Below are 14,118 nucleotides of genomic sequence, written 5' to 3'. Positions count from 1 at the left end.
ACAACTCCCCTCATTTGCATACTCCAGTGTGTCATTAGCTACTGCACTACACAGATCCTTTCCCCTTATTGTTTACTTTCTGCATGCCACCGACTATAATGGCAAAATGCAGATTTAACTTAAATTGAGTTTTCCCATTTTGTTTTTTATTTTCGGCACGATCCTGTTTGCGCACCACTGCCCTATGCTTACGGACGAGAATGGCCCCCCAAAAAAAAAAAAGTTTAATTTTCATAATAATCAATCACTTTTCAATGCCAATGGCCTTATATTTGGCTATTTGCATGTCTCATGTATGTACATGCTTTTCCACGAGCTGTCATGCCTCCGTCTTGTCAGTTGCAGAAATGTACCAAGTTATTTTCTGAATACATTTCTGCACAGACACTGTTCTAGCACAGAGACCTTGCAGCTTGGTGGATCGCAAAATCACCTCATTTGCATGGTTTTCACCAGCAAATGAGGCGATTTGCATATCTGCTGGGTTTTTGTGCTAGAACAGTGTAGGGCCGCTCGTGCACGTGAAAACGCCACTTTCCTGAATCGCTCGGCAGCCATTTCCCATGCAGGAGTTCCTACACTGTTCCTGCATGGAAGATACAGCTTGCCGAATCCCAAGGAATAGCTTACTCAAAGATAATTAACCCTACCAATCTGTACTGGTAACAATTCCCTTCAAGTTTGAACCTGTCCAAATGGCTACCATTAAAAGTTATCGTCACTTAAAAAGCAGCACATTAGTCATTGATAATAATGTATATATTAAGATGGCAGATGTCTTTACTTAATCCATTTCCATCATGAGAAACCCGTCAAACCATACATCCTTCACTGGTCAATGACAGAACTATGTGAATGCCTCCCTCCTACTTTGAGTGTGTGTACTATTTGATTATTTTCTTTTGTTCATTCCTACGTTTGCTTTTGGGAACTTCATTAATTTTTGGAAAGTAGGATTTTTCTACCTTTATTTTAAATAAAACCGTTCCTAATTATCTTTTATGTCCGAGTTTCTCATTTCGTCATACCATGATGGACAGACGGGAAATCAGAGATGGAAACTGTAAACGTGGAGGCCAGTGAAGGTGTACTACAACTAAAATTACGAAACGGTTACCTGCGATGAATGTTCCTAAGCAAAGAGGAACTAAATGTAAGTGTGTCGACTAGTTGCAGCAGGACAACCTGTAGAATACCGATTTTTGGCTAGTGAAAATCAGCTGTCTGTACAGCATGGAATGTTACTGACTCCAGAAAGCAGCTCTGGCCAATCAATCCACAGAACAAAACATTATTCATTAGGGCACCTGAGAACAGTAAAACCTTGTCCAAAGCTCCACATGGTAACCTGGTACTGACAGACTGAAGACCACAACATAAGTTGCACTGAATATCAAACTGTCCAAGATGTGCCACTAACCACATCCGTGTGAATATAAAACAAAGCCACCAGTGTGTGGTCATATTGATCTTATATGTCATTTTATAGGCTTAGTGCAACTATTCTTTGTAGTTACGAACACTAAGTAATCTGCATAAAAATCAACCATCAGCTGAAGAAGGTGCCATCATTAGCAAGAACAACTTTGTAAGAAATGAACAAATGCTTAGTTAATATGAATTTTGAATTCAAACATTTCTAAAGCAAAAATAGCATTCAGATATTTTAAGATTTGCACCTAACCACTCAACCACATAAGGGTATTGCACAAAGATTTGCTTAAACTTCAAGAAAACTGTGAAAGCTATAAGCCCCAATGGTAATTGCAGCACAAGACAGATGCATTTTCTTTTTGCTTAACATAATGCCACACAAACCCAAAACCATCAACAGTATGCCAGCCACACAAACCCAAAACCACACACAGTATGCCAGCCACACAAACCCAAAACCAAACACAGTATGCCAGCCACACACAGTATGCCAGCCACACAAACCCAAAACCATCAACAGTATGCCAGCCACACAAACCCAAAACCACAGTATGCCAGCAACACAAACCCAAAACCAAACAGTATGCCAGCCACACCAGTATGCCAGCCACACAAACCCATCAACAGTATGCCAGCCACACAAACCCAAAACCACAGTATGCCAGCCACACAAACCCAAAACCATCAACAGTATGCCAGCCACACAAACCCAAAACCACACACAGTATGCCAGCCACACAAACCCAAAACCACACACAGTATATGCCAGCCACACAAACCCAAAACCACACACAGTATATGCCAGCCACACAAACCCAAAACCACACACAGTATATGCCAGCCACCCAAAACCACACACAGTATATGCCAGCCACCCAAAACCACACACAGTATATGCCAGCCACACAAACCCAAAACCACACACAGTATATGCCAGCCACACAAACCCAAAACCACACACAGTATATGCCAGCCACACAAACCCAAAACCACACACAGTATATGCCAGCCACACAAACCCAAAACCACACACAGTATATGCCAGCCACACAAACCCAAAACCACACACAGTATGCCAGCCACACAAACCCAAAACCACACACAGTATGCCAGCCACACAAACCACAAACAGTATGCCAGCCACACAAACCACAAACAGTATGCCAGCCACACAAACCACAAACAGTATGCCAGCCACACAAACCACAAACAGTATGCCAGTAACATTATGCTTGAAATGTTTGTGCACTTTAGGATCCTAGGATACCCTTAAGTTCTGCAATGGCCCAAGTCTTATAACGACAGGCCAGGGGCACTAGGAAAGGCTGGTAGGCCCAGTGACTGACAGGGGTACGGAGGTAGCTGGAAAGAATGTCATTAAGTGTAGAAATACGTTACACTAAAAAGACTATCAATATTATCTACTAAACAATGTATACACGGCATAGCACATGTTAAGAAAATTACAGTTGAGTAAGTAGAGACTACATGTTGAAATGATCACTGCTGCAGTAGCCACTCCCTCCATTCACCCCCCCTTACTTTGGAATACTTTTATTGCCACAATGAGGGCTTGGAGATTTACTTGTATAGCACTGACCCTTTCAGAGCTCTAGCCTCCCTCCTTCTCTCAGCTGGCAAGAAAAAGTACAGTTTTGTACCTACCATAAATGTAGATGTTCGAGGATCTCCATTGCTGCAGTCCTGACATAAGGGTATTCCGCTGCCCACCATCGGCCCGAATACCAAAGGGCTAGAACCGGCGTCGGTCATCGGCGCTCGAGACTGACATCAGTACGTGTCAGTACAAATGCGCATGACCGACACCATAACCTCAGTCTTTCTTGCCTCAGACGTCAGAATACAAAAAACACCACCCAAACCTCAACCTAAAAAGAAAAAGGGGGAAGGAGGGAGGGAAAATTGGACTGCAGCAATGGAGATCCTCGAACATCTACATTTATGGTAGGTACAAAACTGTACTATGTTCTTCGTCTCCCATTGCTGCAGTCCTGACATAAGGGTAGAATCCCAGAGCAACGGAAAAAAGGGAGGCTGGTCAACTAAATAGCAGTAGGAGCTGCTGACATGCCCTGTAAGATTGCAGTGGCAAACCCAGCCCTAGACCTAAAATAAAGAGGTAAATGATAATGCTTTGTAAAGGTACGTACAGAACTCCAAGTAGCTGCTTCTAGAATGTCTTTAGTAGCTACCCCTCTCAAAAAAGCAGTAGAAGTGGCCGTAGCCCTAGTAGAATGAGACATGATCCCAGCTGGAACATCCTTACCATGATGAGAGTAACAAAAAGCAATACAATGGCTAATCCACTTGGAAATAGTTTGTTTCGAGACAGCTTTCCCTCGTGAAGTCAAAGCAAAAGAAACAAATAATTGTTGAGAACTCCTGAACTCATTGGTTCTGCTCAAATAATACCTCAACTGCCTATGTACATCCAAAGAATGCAAAACTTTTTCCCCGTCATTTTGGGGGTTAGCATAAAAAGTAGGCAAATGTATAGACTGGTTCAATGCCACATTAGAAATCACTTTAGGCAGAAAAGTAGGATTAGCACGTAAGGAAACCCTGTCATTGTGAAAAATCAGAAAAGGTTCCACTGCCATGAGGGCCTGTAATTCAGATACCCTTCTAGCAGAAGTAATAGCCAACAAAAAAGCAGTCTTCCAAGACAAGAACTGCAAGTCAGCTGTAGCTGCAGGTTCAAAAGGAGGCAGAGTCAGCTTTTCCAAAACAAAATTAAGATCCCAGGTAGGAGTAAGAGCTCTCCGTGGGGTCTGATATTCTTTGCCCCTCTAAGAAACTGTTTAACCAATGGATGTGAAAATAAAGGAGGGTCACAATCATAGTGAGCAGAAATAGCTGCAGCATGCACTTTTACAGAAGAGAAGGACAAACCCTTGTCCAATAAAACAGTCAAATATTGCAATGTACAACTCAAATTAGGCAATTCGACATCAAAGCCTTTAGCTGAACTCCAAAGAAAAAATCTCTTCCATTTACCAGCATAAACTTTTCGAGTACTAGGACGCCTGGCTTCCAAAATAACATCCAAAACTTGTTGAGGGAGCTGAAGGTCCTCCTTCTCTAAAACAGAATGCGCCAGGCTGTCAGGCGCAGGGAGTGCACCCTGACATTGAGAAAATGATTGTTCTCCTGAGACAATAAATGAGGAATCTGTGGCAATGGCCAAGGTGGTACATGAATCAAGCTCCTCAACAGAGGGTACCAATGCTGACGAGGCCAATCCGGTGCTATAAGGATCATGCAAGGCTTGTCCCTCCTGACTTTCAACAGCACCTGTGGAAGAAGAGGCAAAGGAGGAAAAGCATACACGTGAAGGTTGCTCCAACTGAAGGATAGTGCATCTATTTTCCAGGCCTTCGGATGAAACAGCCTTGTGCAAAACAGTGGCAGTTGGAAATTCAGAGTAGAAGCAAACAGATCTATGTCCGGAGTTCCCCAAGCCATTGTCAACTGAAGAAATACCTGAGGGTCCAATTTCCATTCGTGAGGATCCACAATCTGTCTGCTCAGAACATCTGCTAAAGAATTTTGTGCTCCTGGCAGAAACTGTGCTCGAAGAGGGATGTGCAGATTCAAAGCAGTTTCCCACAACAGCATTGCTTGTCTGCAAAGAGGGTAAGAATGAGTCCCCCCTTGCTTGTTGATGTACCACATGACCGTCGTGTTGTCTGTTCGAATCAACACCAGTCCTGGTTGAAGTAGACTTTTGAATCCCTCCAAGGCAAATTGAACTGCCAGCATCTCTTTCATGTTGATATGCAAGTGAAGTAGCTCTGGGGCCCAAAGGTCTTGAATCCATTTCCCTCTGAAATGAGCTCCCCAGGCTGACTCCGAGGCGTCTGTCGTTAATATCTGACTTGCCTCTGGTTGGGTCACAGAGAGCCCCTTGTTTAGGTGACATTCCTGAGCCCACCACAGAAATTCTCTCTGAATGCAAGGTAGGATCCGAATGACAGTGTCCAAATCGTGGCAGTGTTGAGTCCAAACGTTCTTGAGATACCATTGTAGCTTCCTCATATGCAGTTTGGCATTGGGAAGTACTAGAATGCAAGATGCCATGAACCCCACGGCTTGAAGGACTGTCCTTGCAGTCAGCCTGGACATTACTGATAGCTGCTGGAAGTATATGTGAAGATTCCTTTGTTTGTCCGGGGTAAGAAATGCCATCTGAGTAGCTGTATTCTGTTTCACACCCAGAAAACACATCTCTTGTGAGGGTACTAGACTGGACTTTATTTCGTTCACAGAATACCCTAGGCATCTGAAAACTGTCATTACATACTGCAGATGTTGAAGAAGTTCGTGCTTGCCTTGAGCCAGAATCAAACAGTCGTCCAGATAAGGATAAATTTGAATTCCTGCTAGCCTGAGAAAAGCTATTACTGGAGCCAGGACTTTTGTGAATACCCTGGGCGCAGTAGACAAGCCAAAGGGCAATGCAGAGAACTGATAATGCAAATTCCCATTCCGAAACCTCAGGAATTTCCTGCAACTGGGCCTGATAGGAATGTGAAGATAGGCCTCTTTGAGATCCAGAGTCACCATCCAGTGATCTTTGCCCAGCATAGGTAACAGCTGTTGCAGTGTTAACATCTTGAATTTTGGAATTTCCAGAAAGGTATTTAGAATGGACAAGTCCAGAATTGGTCTCCAAGTATTTCCTTTCTTTGGCACTAAGAAAAGACGGGAATAAAACCCCGTGCCTCTTTCTGCAGAAGGTACTTCCTGTATTGCTTCCAACTGAAGCAGAGAAGAAATTTGAGTCTGCGCTTCCAGTTTTTGCTGGCGAGGCACATCCGGCATACCTTTGAAAGGAGGGAATGTGTGAAAATAAAATTTGTAGCCTCGATTTATTATGTCCAATACCTATTTGTCTTGGGTAACCAAATGCCAATTCCTTTTGAAAAATCTCAGTTTTCCTCCCAGAGGGGCTGCCAGCAAGGCAGAGTCCGGCAGCTGAAGACACGGGTCATTGGGTCTGTTTCTGAAGGACTGACCCCTGCCCTCCCCAGCAGAAGGGGTAGAAGAACTCAAAGACCTAGAAGTAACAGGGCCCTGAAAGGAAGCCCTACCCCTACCTCGCCTCGACCTGCCCCTAGACTGATAATCCGAAGAGCGGAAACACGAACCCTTACCACCCCAACTCCTACTGAACTTACGCGGCTCAACCTCTAAAAAATCCTTAACTGTCTGCATACACTTACCTTTCTCTTCCATCTTTTTCAAAACTGACTCCACTGGAGGACCAAAAAGAACATCAGATTGTAGAGGAGCATCCATAATTCGAGCCTTAACATGCTCTGACAAGGTCTGATCTTTAAGCCAAGCATGCCTACGAATGACTGAACTAGTAGCAGCCACCCTGGAAGAAGCCTGTAAAGCATCAAAACCACACTGCAAAGAATGCTTACCAACTTGGTCTGAAGCATGCACTAAATCCTGAAGCTCCTTACATTCAATACCTTCAGCTAAAGCATCTACTTTACATTTCAATTGGCCCAGCAAATAATTCTGATACCGAAGCATATGAAACTGACAATTTAAAGCTCTCATAGCCAAAGTAGAAGAGGTATACAGTTTTTTACCCCACCTATCCAGGGCCCTAGCATCCTTGTCCAGAGGAACTGGATTCTTAACCACAGAAGCCCTAACCCCTTTGGGGCCTTGAGTAATAGTTTCTGGATCAGCCCTAGGACTCTTATATAAGTACTTGTGAGCTTCCGAAACCCTGTAGTATCTGTCTGGTTTAACCGGGGCAGGAGGCAGAGAATCTGGGTTAAGGGCAGCCTCAGAAAACACATCCTGAACAACATCCAGTACAGGGGGAATAGCCAAGGGCCTATGCTGAGGCAAAAACAAGAATTCTCTCAGTCTTTTACGGGAATCAGAATAATCCTGGCCCTCCCATTTGAAATGTTCCCTCATGGAATGCAAAGTCTCAGAGAAAGAAAAATCTTCTGGAGGGGACGCAGAGGGAGTAGAGTCCTCAGCCTCCGAATCAGAATAGGGAGGGAAATCCTGAAGTTCTTCTACAGAGGAATCTGACTCATTGGAAGACTGAACCAAACCCTCCAACTCTGGCTCTACCCTGGGCCTCTTCGCAGGGGGGGCATAGAACCCGTAATTAAAGTAATCAAATCTTCAGCCATCTTTAACATGTGCTTCCTAGGAGCTGGACCCTGGGGACACGCACCAACAGGGGCAGACTTAGACTTAGAATGGGCTTTGCTATGAGAAGGAGGAGGCCTAACTACCCTATGAGGGGAGGGAACCACTGACATCAGAGAAGCACCCTCAGCCTGGCCTAACACAGGAGAAGCCACTTCCTGTAGTAACAAAGGCTCCCCTTGAGACTCAGGTAAACTTTCAGAAGGAGCCGCTGAAGTAGCCAGTGGTACTACAGAACCGGCGTCCGGAGTGGCCGCCTCATCCTGTTTGGACCGCAAAGACTTTTCTTTGCGTTTCTTAGAAGAACCAGTCGTCGGAGAATCCGACGGCATGTTATAATTACAACGTTTACCAAACACTAGCCTAGCACAGTCTAACCGACGTTTAATAGCACGTTTGTTAAAAGTAGCACAAAAGCGACACCCAACAACGTCGTGCTCAGGCCCTAAACAAGGAATGCAAAGTGAATGGTAATCCCTATGAGGAATCTGTTTCCCACAAGAAATACAGTTATTAACTTTTTCTGACATCCGTCAATACTGAGGCAAGAAAAAGACAAAAATGTCCCCAAAGGGGTACTTAGCCCAACTTGGTCTCCGGTCTGAAACTCGAAAACCGACAATTCCAGGATGCCGAACGGCACTTGCAAATACTGCTTCTGCTTAGGGACCATGCGGCAAGAAAGACTGAGGTTATGGCGTCGGTCATGCGCATTTGTACTGACACGTACTGATGTCAGTCTCGAGCGCCGATGACCGACGCCGGTTCTAGCCCTTTGGTATTCGGGCCGATGGTGGGCAGCGGAATACCCTTATGTCAGGACTGCAGCAATGGGAGACGAAGAACATCCGCAAAGGGCTTAGGACTCAAATAATTGGTTTTCTTCAACTCTGCTAGTTTGAGCATGTGGAAGGTGCTGTTAAAAATTGGAAACTGGATGGCAGTTCTATCCTATGCAGGATATAACCCACATAGCCAAGGTTACCGCAGCAGTAATCAAATGATCAATATCCACAGAAATCATAAAAGCATACGCCAAGGGAAAGAATAAGACATTCTTGCAGTGAGACTCACGTCAGCAAGGCAGGGGGTGGGATTAGGTCTACCCAAAAAATCCCTGATGGTTGTTTACATGACAACTCTAGAGGGAGGAAGGAAGAGGCTGATGTCTGGTAGACGATGCAATGAACGAACATTAGAAAAAAAAAAACAAACAATCAAAAGGAGCTGACCTCATTTGTGGTAATAACTGATTGGGCACACATGTTATACTAGCTTTACAAGCATGACCTAGGTCATACTGCCTAGCATAACCATAAGCCAAAATTTATAAGGAGTCCAAAGTAAAGGAAAACAGTTACAGTGCTAGCATACATAATGAACGCAGTGACACAAAACATAAGGTGAAACACACAGGCTTTAGAAAACTGCTCATCATTTAACTACACGTTTCCAAAAATGTTGTTGGATCCCATAATCCCAAAAGTCTTACAGAACTCACTTCTTTCTTGGTTCGCCCTAAAATCCATAGATTTCTTTTGTAGCAAAAATTTCTGGTTTGCCTCCTCCGGATGTTACCTTGAGACACTTTCCATAATGATGCCAAGGTCAGTGTATCCAGTCCAAGTTATTCCAAGGACATTTTATAAATACAAGGCAAGTATTTGTTTAATTTGAGACTGCTGATTATAAATGATTCTTCCAAATCTTTACTCAGAATGCTGCCATATCAACATTACCATGGAATGTAAAACTTGCACTATAGGTAAAAGACAGTGCCATAGCTTGGAAAAATAAAAGGTTAATTTCTCAATTTAGCATTCCACACCTATGTGTTAGGAGGGTGGCCTAACGGTTAAGGTGTTTGATTTGCAACCTAGGGTTGGGAAGGTGGCTTAATGGTTAAGGTTTTTGCTTTGCAAACACAAGGTGCAGGGTTTGATTCTCACAAGGAATAAATTGGCTAGGCTTACAATGTCTTGCAAGGACAGTTAGCCTAGTACTAACCTATGAAGCAAGCCAGATCCATTCTCCCCAATCCCCTTTCTCTTCTTTAAATGTATAGCAAGCCACTCACTACAGATGTAACATGAGGCTTTCTACAGCAACACTGAAGCTTCAGCCCTGACAGAAAAGCATTACCAGCATTCATTTCCAAAAAACAGTACTGCACCAGATCACATATGGAGCACTGAAGCATTTCAGCAAATGCAGCATCGGCATTGATGATTGTGCCCACTGACATCTTGCTCCTGGGGTGGCTACCCCCTTCTCCCCACCCTAGCTGCACCTCTGGGTACAGACAAAAAGCAAAGTGTACTGAATTATATTAAGATGCGCAGGGTGCAAATAGTAGAGTTACAGGAGATGCGTCAGACTAGTAAAGATCATGTGAATTTGGCAAAGAAAAGATTTCAGAATGGATATTCAATGGAGTATCAGAGACAGAAAAGGGGATAACACTGATGGTCCAAATCCTCCTTCTGTACCAAGTAAGGTGGTCCTACCAGGAACACACAAGTTCAGACAGCATAGCACATAAGGCGACACACCACCTCCCAAGTCAGATTATAAATGTAAAAAGAATTAAGTAACATTACATTAAAAGGTTTTGGACCAGCATATGCAGTTTGCAAACATTTATCTACATTCTAGATGCAATTTGCATTTAAATCAGCTGCCAATACAAATGAGATCTCAACAGAATAAACTTTACCTGACCTATTGTTTTACTAGGACTTCCTTACATCAGAAAAAGAAATGTGACCGCACTTCCACTCTGTCACTGCTGTAACCCTCCCCCTTTCTGCAATCTAATTATCTGCTTTCCTACTGGTTTGTGCTGCCTGCAATTCAGTTTTCATGACACCGGCTGGAACAAATGTCACTTGAAGTTAAGGCTCCACTTCTAGGGAAAACAATAAAAAGAGGAATGAACCCACAGACACCAGTAATTTCATGTCAAATAATTAAAGAATCAAAGTAACTAAACAGTCCAAGATAAAGCAGAGAACTATATCAGTCATGGCCCTTATACAATGATTTAACTGTATGTCACAAGGTCCCTGAACATCACTTAATAATGTAATAGTGTAGTAAAAAGTCATGTATGACAGAATTTAAATGTAACTGCTTTGCTAAAGTTAGTAATATGCCATCTCAAAACTGCACCAAAACAGAAATTCAAGGAAAAACAAAAATGTTATTTTTGTTTGCAACAATAATGAAACTGTGCACCATGACAAACAGCAAGTATATGTACTTAAAATTACTGCAAGACTGTATTAAGTCTCACCTAGCCAAGTTTCAAATATTTTCCATCTTTACAATGTGCAACAAACATAACTGTCACTTTTAACCTGAAAAGGCTGGTTGGATCAGTAAATTAACTTGACCCAACTAACTAAACCATTTTTTGTTTATATCACTCACATAACAAAAAGACAACTTTAAACAGAAAACCACTTTCAGTCATTTGCCTTTCTTGGTGAATCACAATAAATTACATGGTACAACAGTAAGATGTGGATCTTCCAGGACAGCAGGGTTAGCCTCTAAGCTGCCTGCACTTCTGGCTGAACAATGGCCTTTATTGATTTAGGCAGCCAACGACCTCTATGCAGATTCCTTCTTAACTGTCTCACTTTCAAAGCAGTTTGTATCTGTTCAATAGCTTTTCTTAGCAGTATAAAAACTGTAAGCATACTAGTAATGCAACTGAACTGATAAAGAATTGAAAAGCTTTGACACTTCTTATGATGCAATCTGACAATACTTTATGCTTTCACATTAACACCAAGGGTTTGATAAAATGGCACACCTCAGTGTATTAAAGTGCTATGTCAAACACACAGGTGCCATTATGGTAAGTTACATGAATTGCATTGATTTAGATACATGGGGGGGGCAGGTGTTAACACGTTAATTTGCTTAAGCTGCTAATATACAACACTGCTTAAGGTTGTTAACATGGACATCAATGTGCAGAAACTATTAAGAAAGCAGTTGTCTTAACTAGCCTTCTAATCAGAGTCCGTTATGAATCAATTACTTAGCAGCAGTACCACAAACTTTTATTGAATTATTACTCAGAAGGATAGTAAACAAAACATCAGATACATGAATGCAATGCGTAGTCAGCCACACAAGTTAGCTGCGTTTCACAAAAACAACCCACTGACAATTTACTTGGATACACAAAATAAACGTTAAAGAGAAATGTAAGTGGCATCGTGCAATTGCCTCGCACCGAGTAATAATGCCTGGTTTAAGTCTAGCAGGTGTATTTCATTAAGGGAAAAGTCACTTGCAAATATATTTTTGCAAGCCTGGTACAAATAACACATTGCACTGCAATAGTGCATAAACTCCAAGCTGACATGCCTAACAAAAAGCTTTACAGATATACAGTACATTGACTTATAAGGGAAAAAAACTGACCTGATGCCAACACCAATTTAAAAATTACTCAACGCGATATTCTGCTCTCAGAAACAAGTAAACTAATTATTCCCACACGTCCTCACTACAGCATTGTTCCCAAAGTACACTTTTCACAACACTTGTGCACGTTATTAATTACTAACTCAAAAATAAATATGCATTCCCGGGCAAAGAGAGACCCGATGCCTTCCACTGTACGTCGCAGATCCTTCTCTCTTTCCAAACGTGACACTAAGTAACTGAGATCTACAATTTCTGCTCCAGAAAACAACCTGGTGAGAAACAAGAGGAGTACAAGAAGTAAACTGAGCTCTGAACGGTTCGATGCCGCCACAACCTGCGTTCCCATTCAAAGATTAACAATAAATGGGGCACGTTAGAAAACCTGGCTCGAGGACGTGGGAATGGAAGGCTCAAGAGTTACCAGCGTCTTGCACCAGCCTTTACACTTTTCCCATCTAATAAACTTTTTGTAAAATACTAATCATCATTTGCAGGCACCAATAGGAAAGAAACGCGCCTGCCCATGTATATTATTTGTAATCAACGCAGAGACATATTTAGTTATTCTTGCTTTCCTTTAACAAATATGCTTGGACAGGATTTCTACTGTTTATTCCTGCTGCTTGGTGACACAAGTGTTGGCTGGCTAGGGTTAGGGTTACTACCTGTCCCTCTTTGCGAGGGACAGTCCCACTTTGGGCAGTTGTGTCCTGCAAAAAAAAAAAAAACTAAAAAATGGCAAATATCCTGAGATTTTTAAGACAAAATATATTTCTTAAGTTTTCTTTAAACATTACATAATACAGTTATTTTGTATCTGGAACACATAAATATTACATGGAATAGCATAAGCAACTCAAATGCTACAAAAATAAGCTTTTATTTTGGCAAAAAGTGAAGTTCTGTCCTTTGCACTGGCCGTGGGTATGTTTTGTCCTGCAAAATCTCACATTTCTACCAAAAATAGTGCAAAGGACAGAACTTCACTTTTTGCCAAAATAAAAGCTTATTTTTGTAGCATTTAAGTTGCTTATGTTATTCCATATAATATTTATGGGAACAGTGTAGTACCTCGCGGGCTTTTAAAATCTCAGGGCTTTTGCCATTTTTTAGTTATTTTTGCAGGACACAATTGCCCAAAGTGGGACTGTCCCTCGCAAAGAGGGACGGGTCACGGGTGGTAACCATATTGCTGACGTTTGATTATTGTTACTATACACCGTTGTGTACTTGTCTGCAATTATTCTTTGGCTTGGATATGGTATGGCAGGTTTCACTGTTATGTATCAGGTAAAAAAACACGCTGGTGGCATTTCGGGAGCTACACTACATTTACACCAGGGAAATTCAGAGGTGACCACTGATCAGGGAGTGCATACCAACAAAGAGCTCATAGCTCACGGTCTATATTAAGCTAATGGAGCAGCTGTTAAAATTTATGTGCCATTTTTTCCCCATTTTTCCAGAAAAATGCAAGTGCTTCAGATGAAACTACACTCTCTCATAATTCTTTGCTCTCAACAAATCAAGGGCAAATCCAGAAGTAATCAGGGACACTTTTAAAATACTATTACTATTAATAACAACATTCAAATTAATGCCCATTTTGTGAAGCATAATATGTATATAACTCTAATAGTTGACATATAAAGTCTATTTCAGGACGGTCTTGAAATAGACTTTATATGTCCACTATGAGTTATATACATCTTACTTTACAAAATGGATATTAATTCGAATTCTATTATTAATAGTAATACTATTACCATAGGTCCTTTAAATAAAGTCATGAACTGTTCCCCCAGCTCCTGGCTCATTTTTTTTAATAAACAAACTGTGCCACAGAAAAGAGACATGAGAAAAACAGAAAGATGTAATGTGGTCCTATCTCGCCACATTCTTAACTGACGGGTTCGGAGTCGAGAATCGGCTCCGACTCGGCTGCTATTTACTAGCTCGAAGTCTGTGATTGGCTGAGCTAGCCCTAGTATCCCAAGATGCACCACACCCAAACCCCCAGATCTCGTT

At 42.1% G+C, this 14,118-nt stretch overlaps 1 protein-coding gene across 1 annotated transcript in view; it reads right to left on the bottom strand.

The window, feature by feature from the left end:
* Positions 1 to 12,493, bottom strand: part of PLCH1 (phospholipase C eta 1) — a 3,453,772-nt gene extending 3,441,279 nt beyond the window's left edge. The window contains exon 1 of the mRNA XM_044070508.1: positions 12,085 to 12,493. The gene's annotated coding sequence lies outside the window, so the exon portion shown is untranslated. The remainder of the gene's footprint in view (positions 1 to 12,084) is intronic.
* Between the last annotated feature and the right edge of the window lie 1,625 nt (positions 12,494 to 14,118).

This window comes from Protopterus annectens, chromosome 4.part1 (assembly GCF_019279795.1).
Source record: "Protopterus annectens isolate FY-2018-M chromosome 4.part1, PAN1.0, whole genome shotgun sequence".
Lineage (NCBI taxonomy): Eukaryota > Metazoa > Chordata > Ceratodontiformes > Protopteridae > Protopterus > Protopterus annectens.
This window is presented reverse-complemented; position numbering and strand designations above follow the sequence as displayed.